Genomic DNA, 17,696 nt, shown 5'->3' with positions numbered 1-17,696 from the left:
CTCTCCGAATATCGGGCTTGCATTCGGCGGAATTTGTGCTACAGGCTGCGAATGCATTTTCATTGTTGTCTCGGCGGTATCGCTTTTGGCTGCATTTGTCAAGACTCGGCTCGGGAAGGGCTAGCGGTTCTATCTATAGTAGAGTACTGCTTGCTTCAATGCCTTGCAAGGAAAGTAAGCGCTATGTACATACTAAAATTGTCATTTCAAGCGGCATCTGCATAAACATGTGCGTTTTAAATACCGCTTAGGCTTTCTGGTTGGTCGAATTCTGGATCCGAGCGCGCGCTAAGGTGTGTTTCTGTTGTCTACCGCTTTCCCGCTGATTTGGATTTAGCAGAAAGTATGTAGTTTATGGTCCCGCATCTGACCGCCCTGGTGGTGAGCGCACGTTGTGCACCCCCTCTTTAAGGTTTGGGTGTTTCCCGCTACAAGATTTGTATTTAGACGACAATGTGTTGCTGTTGTCTCCCGCTTTCCCGCTATAAAATTCCAAAGGTGTGTTTCTGTTGTCTACCGCTTTCCCGCTAATTTGTATTTAGCGGAAAATATGTAGGTTATGGTCCCGCATCTGACTGCCCTGGTGGTGAGCGCGCGTTATACACCCCCTTTTAGGTTTCTGGCGTTTCCCGCTTTCCAGCCAAAAAATTTGTATTTGAAGTTGTGTTGCTGCTCCCGCTTTAGTGGTGCTTGACTATAGCTTATTTGGCATCTGACCACCCTGGTGGTGAGCACGCGTTGTACCCCCCTTTTATGTTTTGGTGTTTCCCGCTTTAGGGTCTCTACATCCCCTGGTAGCACGCCACATCTGGGAGGACACACGATCCCAGCCGTAACTCTAAATGTGCACAAGGTACACAGCAGAGACAGTAGTCTGTATACTTTCTATGTAAAGCAGCTAGATGCATGCAGGTTTCGGAGCGGCGCTATAATTCGGCCACCATTAGCTGGCCACCATTGTCGGTCCTTTGCCCCGAGCCCTGCGGTAAGCGCGCTGTGGTGAGCGCGCTGAGGTCGGTGGCGAATATTGATCCATCTTAGCGGCTGTCCGAGTTGACACGCGGCGACTGCCTTTTAGGGAAGTCGGTACCAGCGGTCTGTCCTGCAGTTACGTAAATATCGAAGCCAACTGAATAAATGAATTGCAGGTACTGTGACCAGTGGGCTGCTGGCTGTAACACTGTACAGTCTCCATTCTCCCCATCTTTTGTCCTTTAATTCATACACCAACTCGCCCCTGCTTGTATCAGGTCCCCTTACATGATTAGACTGTTCGTGTGCCCGTAGTGCAAGGCCGCCTAGGCATATTCGGTTCTCGGGGGCGGCGGGGGGAGAATGCAAGTGATGATCGTTTCACGTGATGATACATTACACAGTACTTGAATCTGTGTCATGTAAGAAATAACTGGCGGAAGAGAATGTTCTTTTGTATTGAAACCTCTTTGGGGATAGCACATGTACGTCCGTCTCCGCACGGGTAAAACGTAAAAGTCTGTATTGCATTTTATATTATAGACTGAGCTTATGATTTAAACTGCTAGCGTTGGCTTTGCCAATGATTGTTTTCCTTCAATCAGGCCGACAGGACCAATGCTTGTTTCCTTCAATCAGTCCGATAGGAAGTTGAGCTATTCATAGCAACAGCACAGCAGCAGCGCGTGCTGAAGGGAGTCAGGGCAGAGGTGCTCGCATCGTGTATTCCTCAGGTTATAAGCTAAATTACTAAAGCAAAATGCGACGGAGGGAGTAGCATTTTAACTAACGGAACGCCGAAGAGTGCTTAATGCAGAACACAATATGACTGATTGGGAGCAGCGTATTCATACTGTGTTTTAATCCACGCATTCCCCGAAAACAAGAGTCACGGAGCAGGTAATCGACCGCTCCATTGCTCAGCATGAGTACATGTCCTCTGCTGATTTTTTGCACTTTCTGAGTACTTTCCAGTGTAATACAGTTCGTTAATTATTAGCCTGGTTTCATATGAAGCCTGCAGGATGCTAGTCTGTTGAATTCGTCACTTGGGGAATCTACAACAATTAAGGGAAATATTTACACTGTGAGAGAAATCTCATCTATTAGCAGTCTGCAGAGATATAGTACCGTGAGGGCTTAAGGTAGTGTTACGGTTCTGGGGCAATAAATACATGCACGTTTTACATCGTACACGCTGCTTAATTCATGCCAAAATATTGAGATATAATGTAGCAATTTCTCGGTAGCGATTCAATAGTAGAGAGAGGACCACTTGTCGTAAAGTACTGATGCATTGCTGTTTGAGACTGGTCGGTGTTGTTAATGATTAAATGGCTTTGCTATCCCGCAGCCGTCTAATTCTTGCACGTGGAGCCCTACAAAATACTAATACTATCTTCACAGCAGAGACTGCTTTACAAATACTTTGATTAAGGCGTGCGTCATGAACTGCATTTATAAAAAGTATTTTATTTTATACTGCCTCCAATACCAAACACGTAGGTAGATCCCTGGGACTACAAGGTCTGTGGTTGTGGTCCCGGCAACGCCTCACCGTGATCAGAACTCATCATATGCTCTGGAGGAAACTTCTAAAATTGGAGCTTTTCTTACTCTCTTTCCAGAGAGACCACACACAAGCAACAGAGAGACAGCATTTAGCATTTTAATTAATAAAAGCAACCCCGAAGGGATGCAAAGGCGGTCCGCAATTGGTACTACTTATCTGAAGGGTACTCATGTTACAAACATTATCGGGATGGAGAGGAGAGAGCCCTCTTGGGATTCAAGCGTCTACCCGCAGGTTCAGAACTGATAAGTGCACCCTCTGAGTAGCCGTACCAGCTGAATGTATGGACTTAAGAAACAATATCCAATTGCTTAACAAACCACAACCTTGGACATTAAAGTAGTGACAGACACAAAGTAGGCACGGCTCACGGACAGGCAGAGACACATAGTGGGAGTGGGTATTGGACAGACCGAGCAGGGTCACAATGTTTTGCAATCTGTAAAATGATCCTAAGCGTGCAAATAACAGATACCTATTTAGGGAGAATAACGAGCGACAGAATTTTAATTTTAGAACTTGAATCCATTCTGTCTTCTGGGCTAAACGGATAAGCGCATTTCACGCTCCTCAGGAAAAGTTTCCAAAAATACAGATATTTGCACGGACTGACATGTCCTCATGGAATCACAATAAATGCTTGGACGTCGGGCCAATATGACTGATATAGAATTGCTGTTAGCTATCTCTCACTTCCAAGGTACAGAACATGTTTCTTGCAGCTTAGCTTCGCCTGTCAGTTACCATCCCTGATGCAGTTTGTGAACATGCTCTGGTTCAATCTTCTGTTGTGTACTAATAAGAGTTCAGTCCCCTTGTTATACTGGAAAACCAGAGTATTGCAATCCCTTAGTGCGGAGTCCCAGACACTGCCATCACTAGACAGTCAAAAAACCTGCCAATTAAGGACCGATAGTGTAGATCTCACCCCACGACTGAAATCACAGGCACATCATCCTCATGACGAACATTTATTAGATACATAGCTTTATGATACCCTGAAAAGCTGTTGTGAGAAATCCCCCGAAACAAGACAACCAGCTACTTCCAACCGAAACAGATGTGCAATCACACACACAAAATGCAATGGTCATTACCAGGCTTAAGCATCTGCTAATGGGCTTACGTTAAATGGCTCGCAGCTGCTTCTACTTGCAGAGACCTTCCTCGTCTGTTGATTGCCTGCTGCTCCGGGAAGCCAAGGAGACAGGCTGCGCTATTCCTATTCCTGACCGCATTTGAGGCTGTTTGGCAGGGGCTGGGACTGCGAGACCCAGGGTTCAGCGCGTGAAGACCGGAGCGCACCTGGAGTCTCTTCCCGCCCCTGCTCCGCCTTACTTGGCTGCCTGTACCTGATTGGCTGCCTGTGCTATTACAGCTCGCGGCCCCCGCTTCGCGGGTGCCACTCGCAGCTGCTTCTACTTGCAGAGACCTTCCTCATCTGTTGATTGCCTGCTGCTCCGGGAAGCCAAGGAGACAGGCTGCGCTATTCCTATTCCTGACCGCATTTGAGGCTGCTTGGCAGGGGCTGGGACTGCGAGACCCAGGGTTCAGCGCGTGAAGACCGGAGCGCACCTGGAGTCTCTTCCCGCCCCTGCTCCGCCTTACTTGGCTGCCTGTACCTGATTGGCTGCCTGTGCTATTACAGCTCGCGGCCCCCGCTTCGCGGGAGCCGCTCGCAGCTGCTTCTACTTGCAGAGACCTTCCTCGTCTGTTGATTGCCTGCTGCTCCGGGAAGCCAAGGAGACAGGCTGCGCTATTCCTATTCCTGACCGCATTTGAGGCTGCTTGGCAGGGGCTGGGACTGCGAGACCCAGGGTTCAGCGCGTGAAGACCGGAGCGCACCTGGAGTCTCTTCCCGCCCCCTGCTCCTCCTATTTTAGACAAACCCTCTACGCTAAGCGGGACGCTTTCGGGACGCCGGGCTAAGCCCGGGCAAAGGGCGGGCCGTCTGTGGCCGTCCGTGGACGATCGAGGACGGGACGGGCCAGCCCACTAACATCTACGCCTAAAACATATCGTGACCATCGCAGAGACGTATCAGCGAAAGAAAAGGTACTAATCCCCTTTTGTTTTCTTCCCTTTCGATACAAGTGGCACGAGACTTTTTAGTAATGGGTCTAAAAAAATTACGCTCGCGTACAATATTTATGAAGCGAATGGGAACTGAGGAAGCTGTAAGAAAATCTACAGATAAAGCAATTAAACCTGGCCGTAGCAACTTAACCCCAGCAATCAGTGAATACTTCTCGTCTCTGTCAGCAAAAAAGAAACTGGAAAAAACAATGTCTGTCACTGAAAATAAAACATCTGGGAGTCTAGGGGATCGATCATGCTTATCTGAATCCCCCCATCTGTCTCACAATGCCAGTGATATGGTGTTTACCAATAAGTCTACTTATTCAATGAAAGACCAACAATCCGAATATTGTAACTCTAGTGCTGTGAAATCATCAACGCCTATAAAAGACTATGAGAGTCTATACAAAACAGAAGACCTGAATATACTTAATCACAAATCTGAACAAAAAAGTTCGAACTTAAAATCACTCCCGACAAAGGGCAATGGGAGCCCACAAAAATTAAAGGACTTAAGTATATTCAATCAAAAAGCAGCAGAAAATACTCCTGAGATAAAGTCAACAAACACAGATACAAAAAAACTATCTATACAAGAACAAGATTCCTTTTTGGATCCCTTTCTAATAGAAAATAATTATCTTGAGAAATCTTCTATCCCTCTATCGAAGGCTCTCTTCTCACTACAAGAAATACTCGAATCAGTTCTCTCCTTTTTAGGAAACATCCTTGAAAATTCTGATCAAACCTTGGATGTCCAAATTGGTATTTTAAAGTTTCTAGTAGAAGAGAAAAGGAAAAAGGAGTCCTCAAAAACAATAGAACAAAAACTAGAGGATACCAATACGCGAAAGGAAAATGAGCACAAACAAAGCAACTGTCACTCTTCTACCCAGACGTCAGATGAAGATCTCAAAGCAACTGATAAAAGGAAGAAAACGGAATCTTTTAAAGAATCCACTCTATACTCCTTAAAACGACTGTTTAGAGAAAAATCCCAAAAAAAGCAAAAACAATTTCCGATTTTCGACAAAAATAAGAGAAAGGATATACTCTATAAAGACTCTGCAAAGGAAATTGAGGAATCATATACAGAATTTAAATCTGAAACTCTGATAGGAGAAATAACACCAAATAAAATTAAGGACGTCGAACAAAAAGGAAAAACCAAAAATAAGAAAAAACCTTTGAGAAGGATTCACAAAAAGAAAATCCGCAAATTGAAATTTCAAAAAATTAATATACCACAAAAAGATCTACAGGAGAAAAACGATGAGAAGAGTACGCCACATATGAGTAAAAAAGGAGAATCCCTTAAAGGAACAAGTATAGATATAAAAACAGCTCTGAACCCAAAGGCGGATGTATATCTCCCAACAAATACAGCTATAAAGACAAGACATTATAATGATGATAATAAAAGTATCTTTGAGAAGGATAATGATTGCAGTGTTGATATACAGTCAAATGTACTTCAATTTGAAGAACTTTTTCCCACTGACAATATTCCACTCAACAGAAGCAGGATTCTCCACCTCTTGCAAAACATAAAGTCTCTGCAATTATTGACAAGCTGTGACATAGATCTAGTATCTTTCCCAAAAAGAGGTCAGAACAAAATCGCACTGGTTTCGTTTTGGTCTCCTGTAATACCGGGTATTGTACTTAAGGAAAAAGAAATAATATACAGATACGGATATGATGTCATCGTGAAAGCTGAGTTCAAAGGAAACAAAAATTACACATCTATCAATAACAATATGCAACTTTTTTCTAATTTGCATTTGAACGACGGATATAGATCCTCTGGGACTCTAAAAGATTCAGGGGTTACCTATCTTAGAGATATAGAACAGGGAGAAGAGATCCTGAAAATTCGAGTGAAAAAAGGGGAAAGGGAAGTGTGGCACATGGAAACAAAGGAGAAAAATGTCACTGTAAATAAAACTGAGAACTCATGGACCTGGCTATCAGGGATGTTGAACTACAACAAAGGCTCTAATCAACTAAAGTATCCTGTTTAACCTTGGTCTAAAGTTCACAACGTGGAACATTGCTGGTAGAACAACGAAGAAAATGAAGGAAGTCCTCATTAATCAGCCCGATATATTGACCATACAAGAAACCTGGGCAACAGAACCCTTTTCACAAAAAGGCTACTATGTTTATAACATATGTGCAAAAGCCTCAAATCGGGGCCATGCCAAAGGGGGACTGGCTATTCTAATGAGAGAGGATCACATATGGGCACAAGAGATAGTGGAAACCAATAGTGAGAATGTGTAATGCATCAAACTGTCTCTGAAACCCTATAATTCGACCTCATTGAGAGCAATGTTGCTTTTTAATGTTTACGCCCCTCCAGGAAAAAAGCACGACACCTTATATGAAGATACCCTGGAAATCATTGTACAAACAATAGAAGCCCATATGTTTCCATCTTACATAATTATGGGCGATTTCAACGGGAAAATTTCCAATCCTGAAATTAAAAAGTGGGGAAAATTTTTTGAAGAGGAAAGCCTGGAATCTTTTATCCCTCAATTCCCCAGAGACATTCGATCTAACAAAAGAGGGAAAACATTGTTAACAGTATTACTATCCATAAATGGAATAATCCTTAATGGGAATGTGGAAGGCGACATCCCGGCATCGTATACAAGACAGGGAAACGGGAGACCATCGATAATAGATTATATCATCTGTAGCAAAGATCAGTTTGAAACCATGTCCCACCTTTACTCCAATTTTACATCTGACAGCGATTACGCCGTGATGCAACTTAGAACCAGTTGGTCGGTTCAGTCCGCAGAAGAAGGTCTGATGACCCTTGATAGAAAGGAAACCTTGGTAAACAGCGATCAGAGACGTATCTTTTGGAATCCATCCTCTTTGAATAAAATGACTAATTTGGTCGAGCATCAATATTTCTTAAAGAAACAATACTCTGAAGATCTAATAGAAAATGTTGAGACCATGCTCACTGAACTTAAGGAGGCATTGATAATAATGAATCCTCAAAGAAACACTACTAACAAAAAGAGGAAAAATAATAACAAAATCAGGAATACATTGACAAAGAAAAAATTAAACAAACTGATACGAGCTCAATATTTATACCCTTCTCCTGCAAAAAAGAAAGAAATAAATAAACTGAAAAATCAACTGAGAAGAGAAAAAATAAGTGAGAAAAAAACCCTTCAAGATCGTAACTGGGTTGACTTACAAATTGCTGCTAAAGAACCAAACCAGAGAACCTATTGGTCAATAATAGCCAAAATATCAGGAACAAAAAAGAAATTACAAGCAGTACCTGTTCCTCCGAAAGAGTGGGAAATTTTTCTGGCAGATCTCTACAAAACAAATGTGGACAAACTACAAGCAAACTGTCCAGATAAAGTGAAGGAAAAAGTAAATTCATCGATTCCTAAAACAACAACAATAATGGTAGAAACCCACATTCGGAAGGCAAGAAGCACAGGAGCTTTTGGCCCTGACCAAATTCCTATCAAGGCTTTGCAGACGAATTCTAAGGAATGGAGTCTATTATTAACCCCACTTTTCAACTATATTCTGACCACCGGTCAAGTACCCAAATCATGGCAAGGGAGTATTATTATCCCTATTTATAAAAAAGGTTGTAAAACGGTAGCAGGAAATTACCGTCAAATAGCGTTGATGGATGCTACCGGTAAAATCTTCGCTGCTGAGGTATTATTGCAATTAAAAAACTGGGCTTTTTCGCTGGGTCTGATACCCATGTTCCAGGCGGGTTTCAGACCTAAACATTCTGTCACGGACAATATTGCAATCATTCAGTTTTTTCTTGACAAATATGTCACACGAAGAAAACAGACGGTCTATATGGCATTTATAGATTATTCGACCGCATTCGACCGTGTTGATCGTCCTACATTGTGGAAAAAACTGAGGAGTCTTGGAATCAACGAATACTTGCTACAGGTAATAATAAGCCTCCATACAACTACTTGGTGTCGAGTCCAAATGGGGGGCGAAAAAGGTTTAACGAAAGTAATAAACACTGAAAATGGTCTCAAACAGGGTTGTCTACTCGCTCCCATGTTGTTCTCCTTATACCTAAGTGACTTGCCAAAACAGTTACAAAAGGGCCCAAGCCTGCCCCCAAAAGTTAACCAACAAAGTATTCATTCGTTGCTCTATGCGGACGACATAGTTTTGTTCGACTTAACACCATTCGGTCTGCAAAATTCTCTTGACATTTTGTTTCGATATTCAAAAGAATTTTTTTTAATTCCGAATGTAAGAAAAACAAAAGTTGTAGCCTTCTCTGGGAGGAGGAAAGGCGCCAAATACAATTGGAGGCTAGGAGACGAAAAGATCGACGAAGAAAAAGAATATATTTACCTTGGTAGGATTCTTTCTAAGAATCTAACAAATACAAAGCATATTGATAAACTAACGAAAAAATCTGATCTACATGCAGGAGCACTCTCAAGACTATATAGTGCCACGGGGAGCAGGCATTTTTCCTCATTAATAAAAATATACAAAGTGAAAATTCATGCAGTCCTGTCATACGCCACGGAATATATTCCCATTAAACAATGGGGCTTCATGGACCGTCAAGAGGGAAAAATTTTGAAAAAAATTATGAAGGTCCCAATTGCAACACCAGTACAGGTTCTAAGGCTGGAATTTGGAATAACAAGTGCCTATGCCACCGCTGTGGCAAATATAATTAGATGGGCCTACAATCTCCTCCATGCAAAGGAGGGTACACTTAGATTCCTGTTACAAAAAGAAACTTTTGGCACAGATGCAGATAAGCAAACTTTCTTAGTGAATATGTCTGCGGCGTTCCGAATGGCTGAAATTACTACAGATATCCTACAGACTTGGTCCGCATCGCAGTTAAAACTTTTTCTTAAATGTTTTACTCCTAGGTTGAGTTTTGATTTGGACTATGCACACACTTATAAACTAAAAACATTCAAATCATTTACTACACTTATAGAGTATAAACATACCCAGCCTTATATTTCATTTTCTCTTACTCATAATGCAAGGAGGGTGATTTTGATGTTACGAACAGGGATCTTACCTGTACAATCCTATAAATCAAAACGGTCAGCCGGGGAATTTTCCCATCTTTGCTTGCTATGTCAAGGGGGCGAGCAGACTGTGGAGCACTTACTATTTGTTTGCCCCAACTCTAAAGTAGTAGCAGCTCGTGCTCAATATATTGTTCCGATATACAGAACTTGCAGGCTAACAAAGGAAAAAGAAATATTAACAGCGGGCATAAGGCCTCCGAACGAATTTGTATGTTACAATCTCTACAAATTTTTTAAAATTATGCTGGTTTTATATTAATCTGTGATGTATATATCTTTTGTTAAATTTTTCTTGCTTCATATGTTATATTTGTGGTCCTCGGTTGAGTACCTACACAAATAAAATCCTTTTGACTTTGACTTTGACGTTAAATGGTTACAACGGTAATGCTGGGTTCAAGGTGAATGGTGCCTCTGTAATAGATCCCGAATGTGATGTGTAGGGGTAAGTAACGCCACTAGGAAACAAAATACATGAGGTAGCTAACAAGGCGTTACAGAAGGGAAAAGTGACAAGGGTGCAGGTCACAAGAAACAAAGTACAACTGGAGGCAAAACACCGAATTTATGCTAGACACTCAGGCACTAGAGCAAACGTAACATAGGCGAAGGTGGCACTTGTGCAAGCAGGAAAGGCAAACACATGTGAGAAGTAGCAAACAGTGTGTTACAAGGATAATTGGTGGGTGCGTGTTACGAAATAGCACCAAACTCAGGTACAGGGACAATGCGGCAATAAATGGCATATGCTCCACAGGGACTTAAGAGAGGCTTCCCTGTGACGGGTTCATGCTATATATAAGTTCAGGCACTGAAAGATTACCAGATGTCTTTGTCGGTCCCTACTCACCCAAATAACGATTTATTAGCACTATTTGGGGCTTGTCACTCTATATATAAGCGAGGCCGGTAAGATTCCAGATGTCTTTGCTGTCCCCTGTCCTACCCAATTAACGGGCATATTCAGCGGAACAAGGAAAAGTGAACAAATATGTAAATTTTCAGTACCCTCCTTCCAAGTACAGAATGAGGTAGATTTAAGTAATCAGACTTCAGGCGAGCAAAGACATAACTTCTGAGAAGAACCAGAAAGCGAATTTCTGAGGGTTAAATTCGAACTGGGGTAATCGTAAATGCTTAAGAACCCCTGGAGTCAACAGTACCCCTATTAATTTGGGGCAGGCGAAGGGAGTGTAGGTAGAGCCACTCAAATACGCAGTGGGGATAGGAGGAATGTTGCAATTTGCTAACCACTGGCAGTCGCTCGGGTTAGTAGTTGAAGCCAGAGGCTTTTTGACCACCATGCCACTTTTAGTTTGGGTGGGTCAACGGATCCAGGCAAAACAATCCCGCTGGAGGGTCAATAGGTCCTTAGCATAATCGAGTGCATGCAGGTTCAGTGTGGCGTTACCATGCGATAACCGTCAGGTACCAATACGAAGAGAATACGGAAGGGTACTATAATACAGGTGCACTAAACAGCGACCGAAAGTAGCTAGGTGGGTGGGGGGCTCTGTCATCGACGTGGGCCTCCTCCAGAGCTGTGGCGGAGTACAGGGCGATCTGGAAGCAGATGGACAGTAAAGGTACCTCTGCGGCAGAAGGATACAGTCTAGATACCTCTGCCTGGCACAGTAAGGGTGCCTGAGCCAAGCACCTGGAGCCGAAGGAGGTTCCAGGAAACAGCGTCGGCGCCCCGTTAGTCCTTCGGGCGGTCGGGGGGCCTGAACCGACCGGGGGTGTGCCTCTTCGCTCCGCCCTGACTGGGGGGGCGGGAGTATAACGAAATGGTAATTTACTGCACCATCAGAGCATCGTCTCGCCGTGCAAGATGGCTCCTTAGGCATGCGGGTCAGCGAGGGGCTGCCGCATTGGATCGCCTGTAAGATGACCCACCTTAACAGCTACCTGTGTTGTACGAAATAAACCTGCAGCACTGCTTTCCCACAAATATGTCTCATGAGTTTCCTTTGGTATGTAAGTAGATAACGCGCAATGCGGGGCGAGCGCTGGCGGTGTGGGCACTATGCCGCTGACCGTGCGACACGCAGGGGAGCATGGGCGGGACAGCGCCCTAGTCCCACACGACGGGCGAGCAGAGCCCTTAGCACGGCACCCCTCCCTGATCCGACCTCCTACGCAAGCAGCCAATAGGGAGGGCTCACCTGGGGATGGGGGCACCCCCTATGGTATAAAGCGGCCCAGCAACCATGCTCGGCCTCTCTTTCCCGCCAGGATTCCCTTAGGCTCTGCGCTGATCCCACCCTGAACACTGACCCAGCTGCAGAGCGGCGGGGTAAAAGTTGTGAATTTTTAATGGTCATGTTTTGTGTTGCAGGCGGAGTCACAGGGCGATCTGGAAGCAGATGGACAGTAAGGGTACCTCTGCGGCAGAAGGATACAGTCTAGATACCTCTGCCTGGCACAGTAAGGGTGCCTGAGCCAAGCACCTGGAGCCGAAGGAGGTTCCAGGAAACAGCGTCGGCGCCTCGTTAGTCCTTCGGGCGGTCGGGGGGCCTGAACCGACCGGGGGTGTGCCTCATCGCTCCGCCCTGACAGGGGGGCGGGAGTATAACGAAATGGTAATTTACTGCACCGTCAGAGCATCGTCTCGCCGTGCAAGATGGCTCCTTAGGCATGCGGGTCAGCGAGGGGCTGCCGCATTGGATCACCTGTAAGATGACCCACCTTAACAGCTACCTGTGTTGTACGAAATAAACCTGCAGCACTGCTTTCCCACAAATATGTCTCATGAGTTTCCTTTGGTATGTAAGTGGATAACGCGCAATGCGGGGCGAGCGCTGGCGGTGTGGGCACTATTACTCGGCATCAATACCACTGCCAAGCTCACACCACCCCCCTAAAGTGTAAATAGATGTGAAACTCCAAAGCTGCTTTGAGTTATTTGGCCTCAAATACTGTCGGATATTCACTCGGGTCCAACACATTCGAGATTACATCAGGGATGTCTGCTCTTTGTTGTTTCTGTGTGTGATTCCGTTGTAGAAAGCAGTCTCCACCAAGCTAAAATTAGCCCGGAATACTATTTGTATTAGGAACTGTGAAGACTGCTGCCTGATTATAAACAATCGTGCCTGTGTTTTTCTTGTATAAAATATGAGCAAACTATTTGTATTTTATATGGCATTCTTAGGATTTAAGGCTAAAAATATAGGGCCTAATTCAGAAAGATCTTTGAAAAAAGTGGGAAAGGACCCCGATGAATTCCATCTACCCGATGATTTGCGCTTTCGACTTCCATAATTTAGACCTCTGTTGTGGTTTGAAAGCTGCTCTCAGGCTCCAGTCACATGAGCTCTCCTAACTTGGTGCTTCCTTCTTCCTCCAATTGCAGATTCTTTGATAATGAGGCTTGCCTGGCACTTTAAGAGGTCACTTGGCTGTCACTGAAAGTTGTCAATTATTTATAATTAGCTAGTGCAAGTTAGGATATGTATCCAGTTATTGTGGAGTTATGCACTTTTTCCCACCACAAAAACGGTCTAATGTCACTGTTTTGGTGACTTACGAAGAATGTCACTATACTGGTGTAAGATACCTATTTCTCATTTAGCCCATTTATGTGGTGTTACCTGACATGCTTACATCAGACGGGGGAATTCAATTACCTCTTATACTTTGCGTAACATTTTGAACATCTTCAAACCAGAGAAAATGTATGTGTCGTTTTGGAAAGCAAACTAATGAGATAATTACAAGCTTGGGGCCGGGAAAAATGCCAACAAACTCTCGAAGTGATCTGAACTGCCCATCCGTCTGTTCTCAAGTTTCAAAGGAATTATACAAAAACCCAGACGATCATGTGGGAAGAGTTGCCATCAGCTTGCCTACAACTGCCAGATAGTTGCGGATTACCTGATATCACCTTGAATGTTGAGACGTGGGTGACTCGTCCTCTCTTCCTGTGTGATAGCTGGATGATGGTGATACTGAAAGGCTATTTTAGGTTGAAGCCTACCATGCCTGATTTGCTAATGACATCTTGGAGACATTCATAAAACTTCCCTGGGAATGCATTCCACACATTGCTTCCTTGGCGCTTTGTAACTCACTTTTTCTGGCTTTCTATTTGCTGGTTTTATTTTTTTTGACTGTCCAACTTGAATTTGCCCCTTTTCTCAAACCCTATTTGCTGTATTTTTCTACCAGTACTAGATTTCTGTAAACAGAAAATCAAGGCTAAGGTAGACGGATGGTCGCCCAAGTTCACAACATGGTGGGGGAGGGTGGAAACAATAAAAATGATGCTTACACCAATGGTCAACTATATGCTAGCCATGCTACCCCTAACCAACACAGATGACTTCCACAAAAAGATAGACAAGATACTGAACGATTTCTTATGGAGAGGGAAGAGAGCCAGAATAAGCCTGCAAAAACTCAGATTATCAAAGGAACAGGGGGGGCTAAACATAACAAATTTCAAACGATTCCACGAGGCGTGCCTAGCTAGACAGGGACTGCACTGGCTAGACCCAAGACTAGACTACACACCAGCATGGCTAACACTAGAACAGGGGTTGCTAAAGGGTATGAAACCCATCACCCTCCTCACGGCCACCAAACACCCGGCAATCAAAGACAACCCGGTACTCAGAAACACAAAACGAGCTCTACTAAAAATTGACAAACTTCTCAACACGAGCATCAAAGGAGGGCCTTTTGAATCAATCTGGCACAACCCATCCTTAAAATACAGGGGTAAGGTCCTCGACATGCACGACTGGTATAGCCAAGGGATATCCACAGCCTGGGATCTTAAGAACAAGGGTGCTGATGTACCATTCGACACCCTGAAAGGAGAGTACAACCTAAACAGCGTAGAACTATACAACTTCCTGAAGATAAAAGTCGCAATAAGGAAGGCGAACCTCAACACCCAGACACCCTCGATAATACAGCTGGCCAACAGCCTGAACACGCTAGGACACCAGGTGGCACACCTCTACAAGATCCTAGGCCCCAAACACACCAAACTCAATGACAAGGTCCTAAACTTCTGGGGAGAGGCAGCAGGTCAAGCACTCAGTCAGGAAGCTAAGGCAGAGTTATGGAGGTCCACTAGTAGGAAAAAAGTGACGGCCACGCTGAATCAGACAAAATTCTGGCTGATACACAAGGCATACTGGACACCAGCCCGATTAGCCACTGTAGGCATTAGAGACAGCGACGTGTGCTGGAACTGTGATAAAGAAAGGGGAGACTTAGAACACCTCCTTCTAAAATGCCCCAAAATCAAGGACTTCTGGGGGAAGATCAGAACACTCATCCACGAGATCACAGGCATAGACATACAAACGAACCTCACAAGTCTGGCCCTAGGTTTCACGTCCCAGGCAATCACAAAGACAGAGGACCGGGACCTCATAGATCTCCTGCTGACAGCCGCAGTCAAAGTAGTCCTAACTAACTGGAAGGACACATCAAAGGCGGCTCCACAGGCATGGCTTAACTGGGTCACGTTCCTTAGAGGGGCGGACAACATAACAGCAAAACACGAACCGAAGACGCACAAGCAGTCGACCATGTGGGGATCTTTAGACCACTACCTGTCATCACACAAGCCACCGTAGGCGTGAACGAGATACATCTGAGGTCACGGGCTGAAATAGGCTAGTGCTAACAGAGCAACGTGTACATCTCCTACTTAACCTATAACCTATATCTCTCTCCACTGTCCCCCCGGGGGGGCGCGGGGCACAAGATGCTTGGTCACAAACGCCAAGGAACACCAATGGACGCAATATGGACTATGAGACTATGAGACTATGAGACTACGAACTGGCGAATGATCTCAGGAGTACGGACTGCCCCCCCCCCTTTTTTTTCTCTCTTTTCTTGCCTTATTCTCTCCTTTCTTCTTTCCACTCATGTATAAGCCTCTTCCCTGTATGTAAAATTATATTTTTCTATATACAATAAAGAATTTCGGAAATAAAAAAAAAAAATCTTGTTCTTATCTTGTCACATTTGCTGTGCATTCAAAGACAGAGGTCAAATGTTTGGGTTGTCTTCCAAGGAGCTTGTTTTTTACTGTTCTTTCTCCGACTTCAAAGTGATAAGATGTATGTGACAAACATGCTGGCATCTGGGGGTGTAATGCATGAGGAAGGCTGTACAAAAAATGTCTGTAAATGAACTGTGCAGAAATTTCAGAGTATATCAGAATTAGGACAGCACAAATGAAGCACATTTTTCGTTAATTCTGAAGTGTGATGGCAACAAATCTTTTAGTATGATCAAAAGAAACCAATACACTATGTGATGTTCATTTGTGCACTTTATACTTTTATTAGTAAGACTGTTTGTCTGCGCAAATGCGACTGTCATTTCAGTTGAAGACATGTTGTGTGTAATGGCAGAATGCTATCACACCATGCAATCTCCACTTTACCCCCTCTATTCTGCACCACTCCACGCCACTGCACTCTACTCAGCACCACTCCACACTATGCCACTCCATTCCATACTGTATCACTGCAGTCTACTCTGCATCACTCCACTCTACGCCACTTCACTCTACGCCTCTCTACTCTACGATATTCTACAATATGCCAATGCACTGCGTCCCACACTACTCTACTATGCATCACTGCACTCTTCACCACTGCATTCTACACCACTCCACTCTGCGCCACTCCACTGTATCCCACTCTACTCTGCAACACTGGGTTCTATGCCACTGCACTTTACAACAATGCACTCTACTCTGTACCACTCTGTTCTATGCCAATGCACTCTATGCCAAGCATGCCACTCTAATCTACTCTGCATCCCTGCCCTCTATGCCATTCTACCCAATGCCATTGTAGTCTACTGTGCACCACTTCTCTCTACTCTGAAACAATCTACTCATCGCCACTGCATTTGATGCCACTGCACTCCGTGCCACTCCACTCTACTCTGCTCCTCTCGACTGTGCACCACTCGACTCTCCGCCACTGCACTCTACTCCAACCACTGCATTCTACACCACGACACTCTACACCACTTTACTCAAAACCAATGCACTCTATGTCAATGTACTTTGCACCACTGCACTCTATGCCACTCTATTATACACCACTGCACTCTGCAACAGCCTACTCTGCAATACTGCGCTTTCTGCCACTGCAATCTATGCCACTGCACTTTATGCCGCTGCGCTCTACTCTTCCCACTCTACTCTGCACCACTCTACACCAGTGCACTCTATGCCACTACTCTCCACATCACTGTACTCTTTACCACTCCACTCTAGGCCACTTCACTCTAAGCCACTCTACTCTGAAGCACTGCACTCTCTGCCACTAAACTATAAACCGGTCTACTGTGCACCACTGCACTCTACACCATTATTCCCTACTGTGCAACTCCCTATGCCACTGCACCCCATGCCAATGTACTCTACACCATTGCACTCTATGCCACTGTACACCACTGCACTCTATTACACTCTACTCTGCAACACTGCACTCTCTGCCACTGATCGTAATGCCACTCTACTCTCCTTCTTCTGCAACAAAATCTCTGCCCTAGGAAACAAACCTATGTCCGCAACTCATCACCAAAATCCGTCGGCTCTACCTCTTCCCTGCGCGCTGCCCTCCTAAACTTCACCCAAAAACCAAGTGCCCTGGTCCAACTTCACAGTCTATGACGAACACTCTATCTCAAAAATTATAGCCTCCTTAAACTCGAACAATCACTTCAATGATCCTCTCCCCTCCAATTGCCTAGCTGCCGCCTCTCAGGCTATCATCCCTTCCTGGACTGCAATATTCAATGCCTCCCTCCAACAGGGCTCGATATCTCAATCTCTTAAAGCTGGCCATGTTGACCCCATCTTAAAAAAACCTGCATTGGATCCTGCTTCCGCTGTTAACTACAGACCCATATCAAACATCCCACTCCTAGCCAAAACTCTGGAGAAATGTGTGCAACAACAGCTGAGCCAACATATCACCAACTTGCAC

Source organism: Lissotriton helveticus, chromosome 4_1 (genome assembly GCF_964261635.1).
Source record: "Lissotriton helveticus chromosome 4_1, aLisHel1.1, whole genome shotgun sequence".
In the NCBI taxonomy this organism is placed as follows: domain Eukaryota; kingdom Metazoa; phylum Chordata; class Amphibia; order Caudata; family Salamandridae; genus Lissotriton; species Lissotriton helveticus.
This window is presented reverse-complemented; position numbering follows the sequence as displayed.